The sequence below is a fragment of the Somniosus microcephalus genome, chromosome 4, assembly GCF_052327205.1.
Source record: "Somniosus microcephalus isolate GS21.2 chromosome 4, FLI_Smic_1.0, whole genome shotgun sequence".
Taxonomy (NCBI): Eukaryota; Metazoa; Chordata; class Chondrichthyes; order Squaliformes; family Somniosidae; genus Somniosus; species Somniosus microcephalus.
In genome coordinates, this window is record NC_140990.1 from 59927756 (window position 1) to 59942600 (window position 14845).

The following is a 14845-nucleotide window of genomic DNA, read 5'->3' on the forward strand; positions in this document are numbered from 1 at the left end:
ATTGTACATGGGGATACTAACCCTGGGATTGTACATGGGGATTCAACCCCTGGAACTGTATATGGGGATTCGAACCCTGGGACTGTACATGGGGATTACAACCCTAGGACTATACATGGGGATTCTAACCCTGGCACTTTAAATGGGGATTCTAACCCTGGGACTGTACATGGGGATTCTAACCCTGTGACTGTACATGGAGATTCTAACCCTGGGACTGTACATGGGGATTCCAACCCTGGGACTGTACATGGAGATTCTAACCCTGGGACTGTACATGGGGATTCCAACCCTGGGACTGTACATGGGGATTCTAACCCTGGGACTGTACATGGGGATCCTAACCCTGGGACTGTACATGGGGATTCCAACCCAGGGACTGTACATGAGGATTATAACCCTGGGACTGTACATGGGGATTCTAACCCTTGGACAGTACATGGGGATTCTAACCCTGGGACTGTACATGGGGATTCTAACCCTGGGACTGTACATGGGGATTCTAACCCTGGGACTTTTCATGGGGATTCCAACCCTGGGACTGTACATGGGGATTCTAACCCTGGGACTGTACATGGGGATTCTAACCCTGGGACTGTACACGGGGATTCTAACCCTGGGGCTGTACATGTGGACTCTAACGCTGGGACTGTACATGGGGTTACTAACCCTGGGACTGTACACGGGGATACTAACCCTGGGACTTTACATGGTGATTCTAACCCTGGGACTGTACATTGGGATTCTAACCCTGGGATTTTACATTGGGATTCTAAAACTGGGACTGTACATCGGGATTCTAACCCTGGGACTGTATATGGGGATTCTAACCCTGGGACTGTACATGGTGATTCTAACCCTGGGAATGTACGTGGGGATTCTAACCCTGGGACTGTACATGGTGAGTCTAACTCTGGGACTGTCCTTGGGGATTCTAACCTGTGACTGCACATGGGGATTCTAACCCTGGGACTGTACACTGGGATTCTAACCCTGGGCCTGTACATGGGGATTCCAACCCTGGGACGATATGTGGGGATTCTAACCCTGGTACTGTACATGGTGATTCTAACCCTAGGACTGTACATGGGGATTCTAACCTGTGAATGTACATGGGGATTCTAACCCTGGGACTGTACATGGGGATTATAACCCTGGGACTGTACATGGGGATTCTTACCCTGGGACTGTACGTGGGGATTCTAACCCTGGGACTGTACATGGTGATTCTAACCCTGGGAATGTACGTGGGGATTCTAACCCTGGGACTGTACATGGGGATTCTAACCCTGGGACGGTACATGGGGATTCTAACCCTGGGATTGTACATGGGGATTCTAACCCTGGGATTGTACATGGGGATTCAAACCCTGGGACTGTATATGTGGATTCCAACCCTGGGACTGTACATGGTGATTACAACCCTGGGACTGTACATGGGGATTCTAACCCTGGGACTGTACATGGGGATTCTAACCCTGGGACTGTACTTGGGGATTCTAACCCTGGGACTGTACATGGGGATTCTAACCCTGGGACTGTACATGTGGATTCCAACCCTGGGACTGTACATGGGGATTCTAACCCTGGGACTGTACATGGGGATTCCAACCCTGGGACTGTACATGGGGATTCTAACCCTGGGACTGTACATGGGGATTCTAACCCTGGGATTGTACATGGGGATACTAACCCTGGGATTGTACATGGGGATTCAACCCCTGGAACTGTATATGGGGATTCGAACCCTGGGACTGTACATGGGGATTACAACCCTAGGACTATACATGGGGATTCTAACCCTGGCACTTTAAATGGTGATTCTAACCCTGGGACTGTACATGGGGATTCTAACCCTGTGACTGTACATGGAGATTCTAACCCTGGGACTGTACATGGGGATTCCAACCCTGGGACTGTACATGGAGATTCTAACCCTGGGACTGTACATGGGGATTCCAACCCTGGGACTGTACATGGGGATTCTAACCCTGGGACTGTACATGGGGATCCTAACCCTGGGACTGTACATGGGGATTCCAACCCAGGGACTGTACATGAGGATTATAACCCTGGGACTGTACATGGGGATTCTAACCCTTGGACAGTACATGGGGATTCTAACCCTGGGACTGTACATGGGGATTCTAACCCTGGGACTGTACATGGGGATTCTAACCCTGGGACTTTTCATGGGGATTCCAACCCTGGGACTGTACATGGGGATTCTAACCCTGGGACTGTACATGGGGATTCTAACCCTGGGACTGTACATGGGGATTCTAACCCTGGGGCTGTACATGTGGACTCTAACGCTGGGACTGTACATGGGGTTACTAACCCTGGGACTGTACACGGGGATACTAACCCTGGGACTTTACATGGTGATTCTAACCCTGGGACTGTACATTGGGATTCTAACCCTGGGATTTTACATTGGGATTCTAAAACTGGGACTGTACATCGGGATTCTAACCCTGGGACTGTATATGGGGATTCTAACCCTGGGACTGTACATGGTGATTCTAACCCTGGGAATGTACGTGGGGATTCTAACCCTGGGACTGTACATGGGGATTCTAACCCTGGGACGGTACATGGGGATTCTAACCCTGGGATTGTACATGGGGATTCTAACCCTGGGATTGTACATGGGGATTCAAACCCTGGGACTGTATATGTGGATTCCAACCCTGGGACTGTACATGGTGATTACAACCCTGGGACTGTACATGGGGATTCTAACCCTGGGACTGTACATGGGGATTCTAACCCTGGGACTGTACATGGGGATTCTAACCCTGGGACTGTACATGGGGATTCTAACCCTGGGACTGTACATGTGGATTCCAACCCTGGGACTGTACATGGGGATTCTAACCCTGGGACTGTACATGGGGATTCCAACCCTGGGACTGTACTTGGGGATTCTAACCCTGGGACTGTACATGGGGATTCTAACCCTGGGACTGTACATGGGGATTCCAACCCTGGGACTGTACATGGGGATTCTAACCCTGGGATTGTACATGGGGATTCTAACCCTGGGACAGTACATGGGGATTTTAACCCTGGGACTGTACATGGGGATTCAACCCTGGGACTGTACATGGGGATTCTAACCCTGGGATTATCATGGGGATTCCAACCCTGGGACTGTACATGGGGATTCTAACCCTGGGACTGTACATGGTCATTCTAACCCTTTGACTGTACATGGTGTTTCTAACCCTGGGACTGTACATGGGGATTCTAACCCTGGGGCTGTACATGTGGATTCTGACCCTGAGACTGTACATGGGGATTCTAACCCTGGGACTGTACATGGGTATTCTAACCCAGGGACTGTACATGGGGTTACTAACCCTGGGACTGTACATGGGGATACTAACCCTGGGACTTTACATGGTGATTCTAATCCTGGGACTGTACATGGGGATTCTAACTCTGGGATTTTACATTGGGTTTCTAAAACTGGGACTGTACATGGGGATTCTAACCCTGGGACTGTATATGGGGATTCTAACCCTGGGACTGTACATGGGGATTCTAACCCTGGTTCTGTACATGAGGATCCTAACCCTGGGACTGTACATGGGGATTCTAACCCTGGGACTGTACATGGGGATTCTAACCCTGGGGCTGTACATGTGGATTCTAACGCTGGGACTGTACATGGGGATTCTAACACTTGGACTGTACATGGGTATTCTAACCCTGGGACTGTACATGGGGTTACTAACCCTGGGACTGTACACAGGGATACTAACCCTGGGACTTTACATGGTGATTCTAACCCTGGGACTGTACATGGGGATTCTAACCCTGGGATTTTACATTGGGATTCTAAAACTGGGACTGTACATCGGGATTCTAACCCTGGGACTGTATATGGGGTTTCTAACCCTGGGACTGTACTTGGGGATTCTAACCCTGGTTCTGTACATGGGGATTCTAACCCTCTGATTGTACATGGGGATTCCAACCCTGGGACTGTACATGGGGATATTAATCCTGCGACTGTACATGGGGATTCTAACCCTGGGACTGTACATGGGGGTTCTAACCCTGGGACTGTACAAGGGGATTCTAACCCTGGGACTGTACATGGTGAGTCTTACTCTGGGACAGTCCTTGGGGATTCTAACCTGTGACTGCACGTGGGGATTCTAACCCTGGGACTGTACATGGGGATTCTAACCCTGGGACTGTACATGGGGATTCCAACCCTGGGACGGTAGGTGGGGATTCTAACCCTGGGACTGTACATGGTGATTCTAACCCTGGGACTGTACGTGGGGATTCTAACCCTGGGACTGTACATGGGGATTCCAACCCTGGGACGGTACATGGGGATTCTATCCCTGGGATTGTACATGGGGATTCTAACCCTGGGATTGTACATGGGGATTCAACCCCTGGAACTGTATATGGGGATTCGAACCCTTGGACTGTACATGGGGATTACAACCCTGGGACTATACATGGGGATTCTAACCCTGGGACTGTACATGGGGATTCCAACCCTGGGACTGTACATGGGGATTCTAACCCTGGGACTGTACATGGGGATCCTAACCCTGGGACTGTACATGGGGATTCCAACCCAGGGACTGTACATGGGGATTCTAATCCTGGGACTGTACATGGGGATTCTAACCCTTGGACAGTTCATGGGGATTCGAACCCTGGGACTGTACATGGGGATTCTAACCCTGGGACTGTACATGGGGATTCTAACCCTGGGACTTTTCATGGGGATTCCAAACCTGGGACTGTACATGGGGATTCTAACCCTGGGATTGTACATGGGGATTCTAACCCTGGGACTGTACATGGAGATTCTAAACCTGGGGCTGTACATGTGGATTCTAACCCTGGGACTGTACATGGGGATTCTAACACTGGGACTGTACATGGGTGTTCTAACCCTGGGACTGTACATGGGGTTACTAACCCTGGGACTGTACATGGGGATACTAACCCTGGGACTTTACATGGTGATTCTAACCCTGGGACTGTACATGGGGATTCTAACACTGGGATTTTACATTGGGATTCTAAAACTGGGACTGCACATCGGGATTCTAACCCTGGGACTGTATATGGGGATTCTAACCCTGGGACTGTACATGGGGATTCTAACCCTGGTTCTGTACATGGGGATTCTAACCCTGGGACTGCACATGGGGATTCTAACCCTGGGACTGTACATGGGGATTCTAACCCTGGGACTGTACATGGGGATTCTAACCCTGGGACTGTACATGGAGATTCTAACCCTGGGACTGTACATGGGGATTCTAACCCTGGGACTGGACATGGGGATTCTAACCCTGGGACTTTACACGGTGATTCTAACCCTGGGACTGTACATGGGGATTCTAACCCTGGGATTTTACATTGGGATTCTAAAACTGGGACTGTACATCGGGATTCTAACCCTGGGACTGTATATGGGGATTCTAACCCTGGGACTGTACTTGGGGATTCTAACCCTGGTTCTGTACATGGGGATTCTAACCCTCTGATTGTACATGGGGATTCCAACCCTGGGACTGTACATGGGGATATTAATCCTGCGACTGTACATGGGGATTCTAACCCTGGGTCTGTACATGGGGATTCTAACCCTGGGACTGTACAAGGGGATTCTAACCCTGGGACTGTACATGGTAAGTCTAACTCTGGGACAGTCCTTGGGGATTCTAACCTGTGACTGCACATGGGGATTCTAACCCTGGGACTGTACATGGGGATTCTAACCCTGGGACTGTACATGGGGATTCCAAACCTGGGACGGTACGTGGGGATTCTAACCCTGGGACTGTACATGGTGATTCTAACCCTGGGACTGTACGTGGGGATTCTAACCCTGGGACTGTACATGGGGATTCCAACCCTGGGACGGTACATGGGGATTCTATCCCTGGGATTGTACATGGGGATTCTAACCCTGGGATTGCACATGGGGATTCAACCTCTGGAACTGTATATGGGGATTCGAACCCTTGGACTGTACATGGGGATTACAACCCTGGGACTATACATGGGGATTCTAACCCTGGCACTGTAAATGGGGATTCTAACCCTGGGACTGTACATGGGGATTCTAACCCTGGGACTGTACATGGAGATTCTAACCCTGGGACTGTACATGGGGATTCCAACCCTGGGACTGTACATGGAGATTCTAACCCTGGGACTGTACATGGGGATTCCAACCCTGGGACTGTACATGGGGATTCTAACCCTGGGACTGTACATGGGGATCCTAACCCTGGGACTGTACATGGGGATTCCAACCCAGGGACTGTACATGGGGATTCTAATCCTGGGACTGTACATGGGGATTCTAACCCTGGGACTTTTCATGGGGATTCCAACCCTGGGACTGTACATGGGGATTCTAACCCTGGAATTGTACATGGGGATTCTAACCCTGGGACTGTACATGGGGATTCTAACCCTGGGGCTGTACATGTGGATTCTAACCCTGGGACTGTACATGGGGATTCTAACACTGGGACTGTACATGGGTGTTCTAACCCTGGGACTGTACATGGGGTTACTAACCCTGGGACTGTACATGGGGATACTAACCCTGGGACTTTACATGGTGATTCTAACCCTGGGACTGTACATGGGGATTCTAACACTGGGATTTTACATTGGGATTCTAAAACTGGGACTGCACATCGGGATTCTAACCCTGGGACTGTATATGGGGATTCTAACCCTGGGACTGTACATGGGGATTCTAACCCTGGTTCTGCACATGGGGATTCTAAACCTGGGACTGCACATGGGGATTCTAACCCTGGGACTGTACATGGGGATTCTAACCCTGGGACTGTACATGGGGATTCTAACCCTGGGACTGTACATGGAGATTCTAACCCTGGGCCTGTACATCGTGATTCTAAACCTGGGACTGTAGATGGGGATTCTAACCCTAGGACTGTACATGCGGATTCTAACCCTGGCACTGTACATGGGGATTCTAACCCAGGAACTGTACATGGGGATTCAAAACCTGGGACTGTACTTGTTGTTTCTAACCCTGGGACTGTACGTGAGGATTCTAACCCTGGGACAGTACGTGGGGATTCTAACCCTGAGACTGTACATGGGGATTCTAACCCTGGGACTGTACATGGGGATTCTAATCCTTGGTCTGAACATGGGGATTTTAATCCTGGGGCTGTACATGGGGACTTTAATCCTGCTAATATACATGGGGCTTCTAACCCTGGGACTGTACATGGGGATTCTAACCCTGGTTCTGTACATGGGGATTCTAACCCTGGGACTGCACATGGGGATTCTAACCCTGGGACTGTACATGGGGATACTAACCCTGGGACTGTACATGGGGATTCTAACCCTGTGACTGTACATGGAGATTCTAACCCTGGGACTGTACATGGGGATTCTAACCCTGGGACTGGACATGGGGATTCTAACCCTGGGACTGTACATGGGGATTCTAACCCTGGGACTGTTCATGGGGATTCTAACCCTGGGACTGTACATGTGGATTCTAACCCTGGGCCTGTACATCGTGATTCTAACCCTGGGACTGTAGATGGGGATTCTAAACCTAGGACTGTACATGCGGATTCTAACCGTGGGACTGTACATGGGGATTCCAACCCTGGAACTGTACATGGGGATTCAAATCCTGGGACTGTACTTGGTGATTCTAACCCTGGGATGGTACGTGGGGATTCTAACCCTGGGACTGTACGTGTGGATTCTAACCCTGGGACTGTACATGGGGCTTCTAACCCTGGGACTGTACATGTGGAGTCTTCCCTGGGAATGTACATGGAGATTCTAACCCTGTGACGGTATATGGAGATTCTAACCATTGGTCTGTATATGGGTATTCTAACCCCGGGACTGTACATGGGGATTCTAAACCTGGGACTGTACATGGGGATTCTAACCCTGGGACTGTACATGGGGTTTCTAACCCTGGGACTGTACATGGGGGTTCTAACCCTGGGAATGTACATGGGGATACTAACCCTGGAACTGTACATGGGGATTCTAATCCTGGGACTGTACATGGGTATTCTAAACCTGGGACTGTACATGGGGATTCTAACCCTGGAATTGTACATGGGGATTCTAACCCTGGGACTGTACATGGGAATTCCAGCCCTGGGACTGTACATTGGGATTCTAACCCTGGGACAGTGCATGGGGATTCTAACCCTGGGACTGTACATGGGGATTCTAACCCTGGGATTGTACATGGGGATTCTAACCCTGGGACTGTACATGGGGATTCTAAACCTGGGGCTGTACATGTGGATTCTAACCCTGGGACTGTACATGGGGATTCTAACACTGGGACTGTACATGGGTGTTCTAACCCTGGGACTGTACATGGGGTTACTAACCCTGGGACTGTACATGGGGATACTAACCCTGGGACTTTACATGGTGATTCTAACCCTGGGACTGTACATGGGGATTCTAACACTGGGATTTTACATTGGGATTCTAAAACTGGGACTGCACATCGGGATTCTAACCCTGGGACTGTATATGGGGATTCTAACCCTGGGACTGTACATGGGGATTCTAACCCTGGTTCTGTACATGGGGATTCTAACCCTGGGACTGCACATGGGGATTCTAACCCTGGGACTGTACATGGGGATTCTAACCCTGGGACTGTACATGGGGATTCTAACCCTGGGACTGTACATGGAGATTCTAACCCTGGGACTGTACATGGGGATTCTAACCCTGGGACTGGACATGGGGATTCTAACCCTGGGACTTTACACGGTGATTCTAACCCTGGGACTGTACATGGGGATTCTAACCCTGGGATTTTACATTGGGATTCTAAAACTGGGACTGTACATCGGGATTCTAACCCTGGGACTGTATATGGGGATTCTAACCCTGGGACTGTACTTGGGGATTCTAACCCTGGTTCTGTACATGGGGATTCTAACCCTCTGATTGTACATGGGGATTCCAACCCTGGGACTGTACATGGGGATATTAATCCTGCGACTGTACATGGGGATTCTAACCCTGGGTCTGTACATGGGGATTCTAACCCTGGGACTGTACAAGGGGATTCTAACCCTGGGACTGTACATGGTAAGTCTAACTCTGGGACAGTCCTTGGGGATTCTAACCTGTGACTGCACATGGGGATTCTAACCCTGGGACTGTACATGGGGATTCTAACCCTGGGACTGTACATGGGGATTCCAAACCTGGGACGGTACGTGGGGATTCTAACCCTGGGACTGTACATGGTGATTCTAACCCTGGGACTGTACGTGGGGATTCTAACCCTGGGACTGTACATGGGGATTCCAACCCTGGGACGGTACATGGGGATTCTATCCCTGGGATTGTACATGGGGATTCTAACCCTGGGATTGCACATGGGGATTCAACCTCTGGAACTGTATATGGGGATTCGAACCCTTGGACTGTACATGGGGATTACAACCCTGGGACTATACATGGGGATTCTAACCCTGGCACTGTAAATGGGGATTCTAACCCTGGGACTGTACATGGGGATTCTAACCCTGGGACTGTACATGGAGATTCTAACCCTGGGACTGTACATGGGGATTCCAACCCTGGGACTGTACATGGAGATTCTAACCCTGGGACTGTACATGGGGATTCCAACCCTGGGACTGTACATGGGGATTCTAACCCTGGGACTGTACATGGGGATCCTAACCCTGGGACTGTACATGGGGATTCCAACCCAGGGACTGTACATGGGGATTCTAATCCTGGGACTGTACATGGGGATTCTAACCCTTGGACAGTACATGGGGATTCGAACCCTGGGACTGTACATGGGGATTCTAACCCTGGGACTGTACATGGGGATTCTAACCCTGGGACTTTTCATGGGGATTCCAACCCTGGGACTGTACATGGGGATTCTAACCCTGGAATTGTACATGGGGATTCTAACCCTGGGACTGTACATGGGGATTCTAACCCTGGGGCTGTACATGTGGATTCTAACCCTGGGACTGTACATGGGGATTCTAACACTGGGACTGTACATGGGTGTTCTAACCCTGGGACTGTACATGGGGTTACTAACCCTGGGACTGTACATGGGGATACTAACCCTGGGACTTTACATGGTGATTCTAACCCTGGGACTGTACATGGGGATTCTAACACTGGGATTTTACATTGGGATTCTAAAACTGGGACTGCACATCGGGATTCTAACCCTGGGACTGTATATGGGGATTCTAACCCTGGGACTGTACATGGGGATTCTAACCCTGGTTCTGCACATGGGGATTCTAACCCTGGGACTGCACATGGGGATTCTAACCCTGGGACTGTACATGGGGATTCTAACCCTGGGACTGTACATGGGGATTCTAACCCTGGGACTGTACATGGAGATTCTAACCCTGGGCCTGTACATCGTGATTCTAAACCTGGGACTGTAGATGGGGATTCTAACCCTAGGACTGTACATGCGGATTCTAACCCTGGCACTGTACATGGGGATTCTAACCCAGGAACTGTACATGGGGATTCAAAACCTGGGACTGTACTTGTTGTTTCTAACCCTGGGACTGTACGTGAGGATTCTAACCCTGGGACAGTACGTGGGGATTCTAACCCTGAGACTGTACATGGGGATTCTAACCCTGGGACTGTACATGGGGATTCTAATCCTTGGTCTGAACATGGGGATTTTAATCCTGGGGCTGTACATGGGGACTTTAATCCTGCTAATATACATGGGGCTTCTAACCCTGGGACTGTACATGGGGATTCTAACCCTGGTTCTGTACATGGGGATTCTAACCCTGGGACTGCACATGGGGATTCTAACCCTGGGACTGTACATGGGGATACTAACCCTGGGACTGTACATGGGGATTCTAACCCTGTGACTGTACATGGAGATTCTAACCCTGGGACTGTACATGGGGATTCTAACCCTGGGACTGGACATGGGGATTCTAACCCTGGGACTGTACATGGGGATTCTAACCCTGGGACTGTTCATGGGGATTCTAACCCTGGGACTGTACATGTGGATTCTAACCCTGGGCCTGTACATCGTGATTCTAACCCTGGGACTGTAGATGGGGATTCTAAACCTAGGACTGTACATGCGGATTCTAACCGTGGGACTGTACATGGGGATTCCAACCCTGGAACTGTACATGGGGATTCAAATCCTGGGACTGTACTTGGTGATTCTAACCCTGGGATGGTACGTGGGGATTCTAACCCTGGGACTGTACGTGTGGATTCTAACCCTGGGACTGTACATGGGGCTTCTAACCCTGGGACTGTACATGTGGAGTCTTCCCTGGGAATGTACATGGAGATTCTAACCCTGTGACGGTATATGGAGATTCTAACCATTGGTCTGTATATGGGTATTCTAACCCCGGGACTGTACATGGGGATTCTAAACCTGGGACTGTACATGGGGATTCTAACCCTGGGACTGTACATGGGGTTTCTAACCCTGGGACTGTACATGGGGGTTCTAACCCTGGGAATGTACATGGGGATACTAACCCTGGAACTGTACATGGGGATTCTAATCCTGGGACTGTACATGGGTATTCTAAACCTGGGACTGTACATGGGGATTCTAACCCTGGAATTGTACATGGGGATTCTAACCCTGGGACTGTACATGGGAATTCCAGCCCTGGGACTGTACATTGGGATTCTAACCCTGGGACAGTGCATGGGGATTCTAACCCTGGGACTGTACATGGGGATTTTAACCCTGGTACTGTACATGGGGATTCTAACCCTGGGACTGTACATGAGTATTCTAACCCTGGGACTGTACATGGGGATTCTAACCCTGGGACTGTACATGTGGATTCTAACCCTGGGACTGTAAATGGGGATTCTAACCCTGGGACTTTACATGGGGATTCTAACCCTGGGACTGTACATGGGGATTCTAACCCTGGGAATGTACACGGGGATTTTAACCTGGGAGTGTACATGCGGATTCAGACCATGGGACTGCACATGGGGATTCTAACCCTGGGACAGTACACGGGGATTCTAAACCTGGGACTGTACATGGGGATTCTAAACCTGGGACTGTTCATGGGGATTCTAATCCTGGGATTGTACATGTCGATTCTAACCCTGGGACTGTACATGGGAATTCCAGCCCTGGGACTGTACATGGGGATTCTAACCCTGGGTCAGTACATGGGGATTCTAACCCTGGGACTGTACATGGCGATTATAACCCTGGGACTGTACATGGGGATTATAACCCTGGGACTGTAAATGGGGATTCTAATCCTGGGAATGTATATGGGGATTCTACCCCTGGGAATGTACTTTGGGATTCTAACCTTGGGACTGTACATGGGGATTCTAACCCTGGAATTGTACATGGGGATTCTAACCCTGGGACTGTACATGGGGATTCTGACCATGGGACTGTACATGGGGATTCCACCCCTGGGACTGTACATGAGGATTCTAATCCTGGGACTGTACATGGGAATTCTAACCCTGGGACTGTAAATGGGGATTCTAACCGTGGGACTGTACATGGGGATTCTAACCCTGGGACTGTACATGGGGATTCTAACCCTGGGACTGTACACGGGGATTGTAAACCTGGGACTGTACATGGTGATTCTAACCCTGGGACTGTACATGGGGATTCTAACCCTGGGACTGTACACGGGGATTCTAAACCTTGAACTGTACATAGGGATTCTAACCCTGGGACTGTACATGGGGATTCTAACCCTGAGACAGTACATGGGGATTCTAACCCTGGGACTGTACATGGGGATTCTAACCCTGAGACTGTACATGGGGATTCTAACCCTGGGACTGTACATGAGGATTCCAACCCTGGGACTGTACATGGGGATTCCAACCCTGGGACTGGACATGGGGATTCTAACCCTGGGACTTTACACGGTGATTCTAACCCTGGGACTGTACATGGGGATTCTAACCCTGGGATTTTACATTGGGATTCTAAAACTGGGACTGTACATCGGGATTCTAACCCTGGGACTGTATATGGGGATTCTAACCCTGGGACTGTACTTGGGGATTCTAACCCTGGTTCTGTACATGGGGATTCTAACCCTCTGATTGTACATGGGGATTCCAACCCTGGGACTGTACATGGGGATATTAATCCTGCGACTGTACATGGGGATTCTAACCCTGGGTCTGTACATGGGGATTCTAACCCTGGGACTGTACAAGGGGATTCTAACCCTGGGACTGTACATGGTAAGTCTAACTCTGGGACAGTCCTTGGGGATTCTAACCTGTGACTGCACATGGGGATTCTAACCCTGGGACTGTACATGGGGATTCTAACCCTGGGACTGTACATGGGGATTCCAAACCTGGGACGGTACGTGGGGATTCTAACCCTGGGACTGTACATGGTGATTCTAACCCTGGGACTGTACGTGGGGATTCTAACCCTGGGACTGTACATGGGGATTCCAACCCTGGGACGGTACATGGGGATTCTATCCCTGGGATTGTACATGGGGATTCTAACCCTGGGATTGCACATGGGGATTCAACCTCTGGAACTGTATATGGGGATTCGAACCCTTGGACTGTACATGGGGATTACAACCCTGGGACTATACATGGGGATTCTAACCCTGGCACTGTAAATGGGGATTCTAACCCTGGGACTGTACATGGGGATTCTAACCCTGGGACTGTACATGGAGATTCTAACCCTGGGACTGTACATGGGGATTCCAACCCTGGGACTGTACATGGAGATTCTAACCCTGGGACTGTACATGGGGATTCCAACCCTGGGACTGTACATGGGGATTCTAACCCTGGGACTGTACATGGGGATCCTAACCCTGGGACTGTACATGGGGATTCCAACCCAGGGACTGTACATGGGGATTCTAATCCTGGGACTGTACATGGGGATTCTAACCCTTGGACAGTACATGGGGATTCGAACCCTGGGACTGTACATGGGGATTCTAACCCTGGGACTGTACATGGGGATTCTAACCCTGGGACTTTTCATGGGGATTCCAACCCTGGGACTGTACATGGGGATTCTAACCCTGGAATTGTACATGGGGATTCTAACCCTGGGACTGTACATGGGGATTCTAACCCTGGGGCTGTACATGTGGATTCTAACCCTGGGACTGTACATGGGGATTCTAACACTGGGACTGTACATGGGTGTTCTAACCCTGGGACTGTACATGGGGTTACTAACCCTGGGACTGTACATGGGGATACTAACCCTGGGACTTTACATGGTGATTCTAACCCTGGGACTGTACATGGGGATTCTAACACTGGGATTTTACATTGGGATTCTAAAACTGGGACTGCACATCGGGATTCTAACCCTGGGACTGTATATGGGGATTCTAACCCTGGGACTGTACATGGGGATTCTAACCCTGGTTCTGCACATGGGGATTCTAACCCTGGGACTGCACATGGGGATTCTAACCCTGGGACTGTACATGGGGATTCTAACCCTGGGACTGTACATGGGGATTCTAACCCTGGGACTGTACATGGAGATTCTAACCCTGGGCCTGTACATCGTGATTCTAAACCTGGGACTGTAGATGGGGATTCTAACCCTAGGACTGTACATGCGGATTCTAACCCTGGCACTGTACATGGGGATTCTAACCCAGGAACTGTACATGGGGATTCAAAACCTGGGACTGTACTTGTTGTTTCTAACCCTGGGACTGTACGTGAGGATTCTAACCCTGGGACAGTACGTGGGGATTCTAACCCTGAGACTGTACATGGGGATTCTAACCCTGGGACTGTA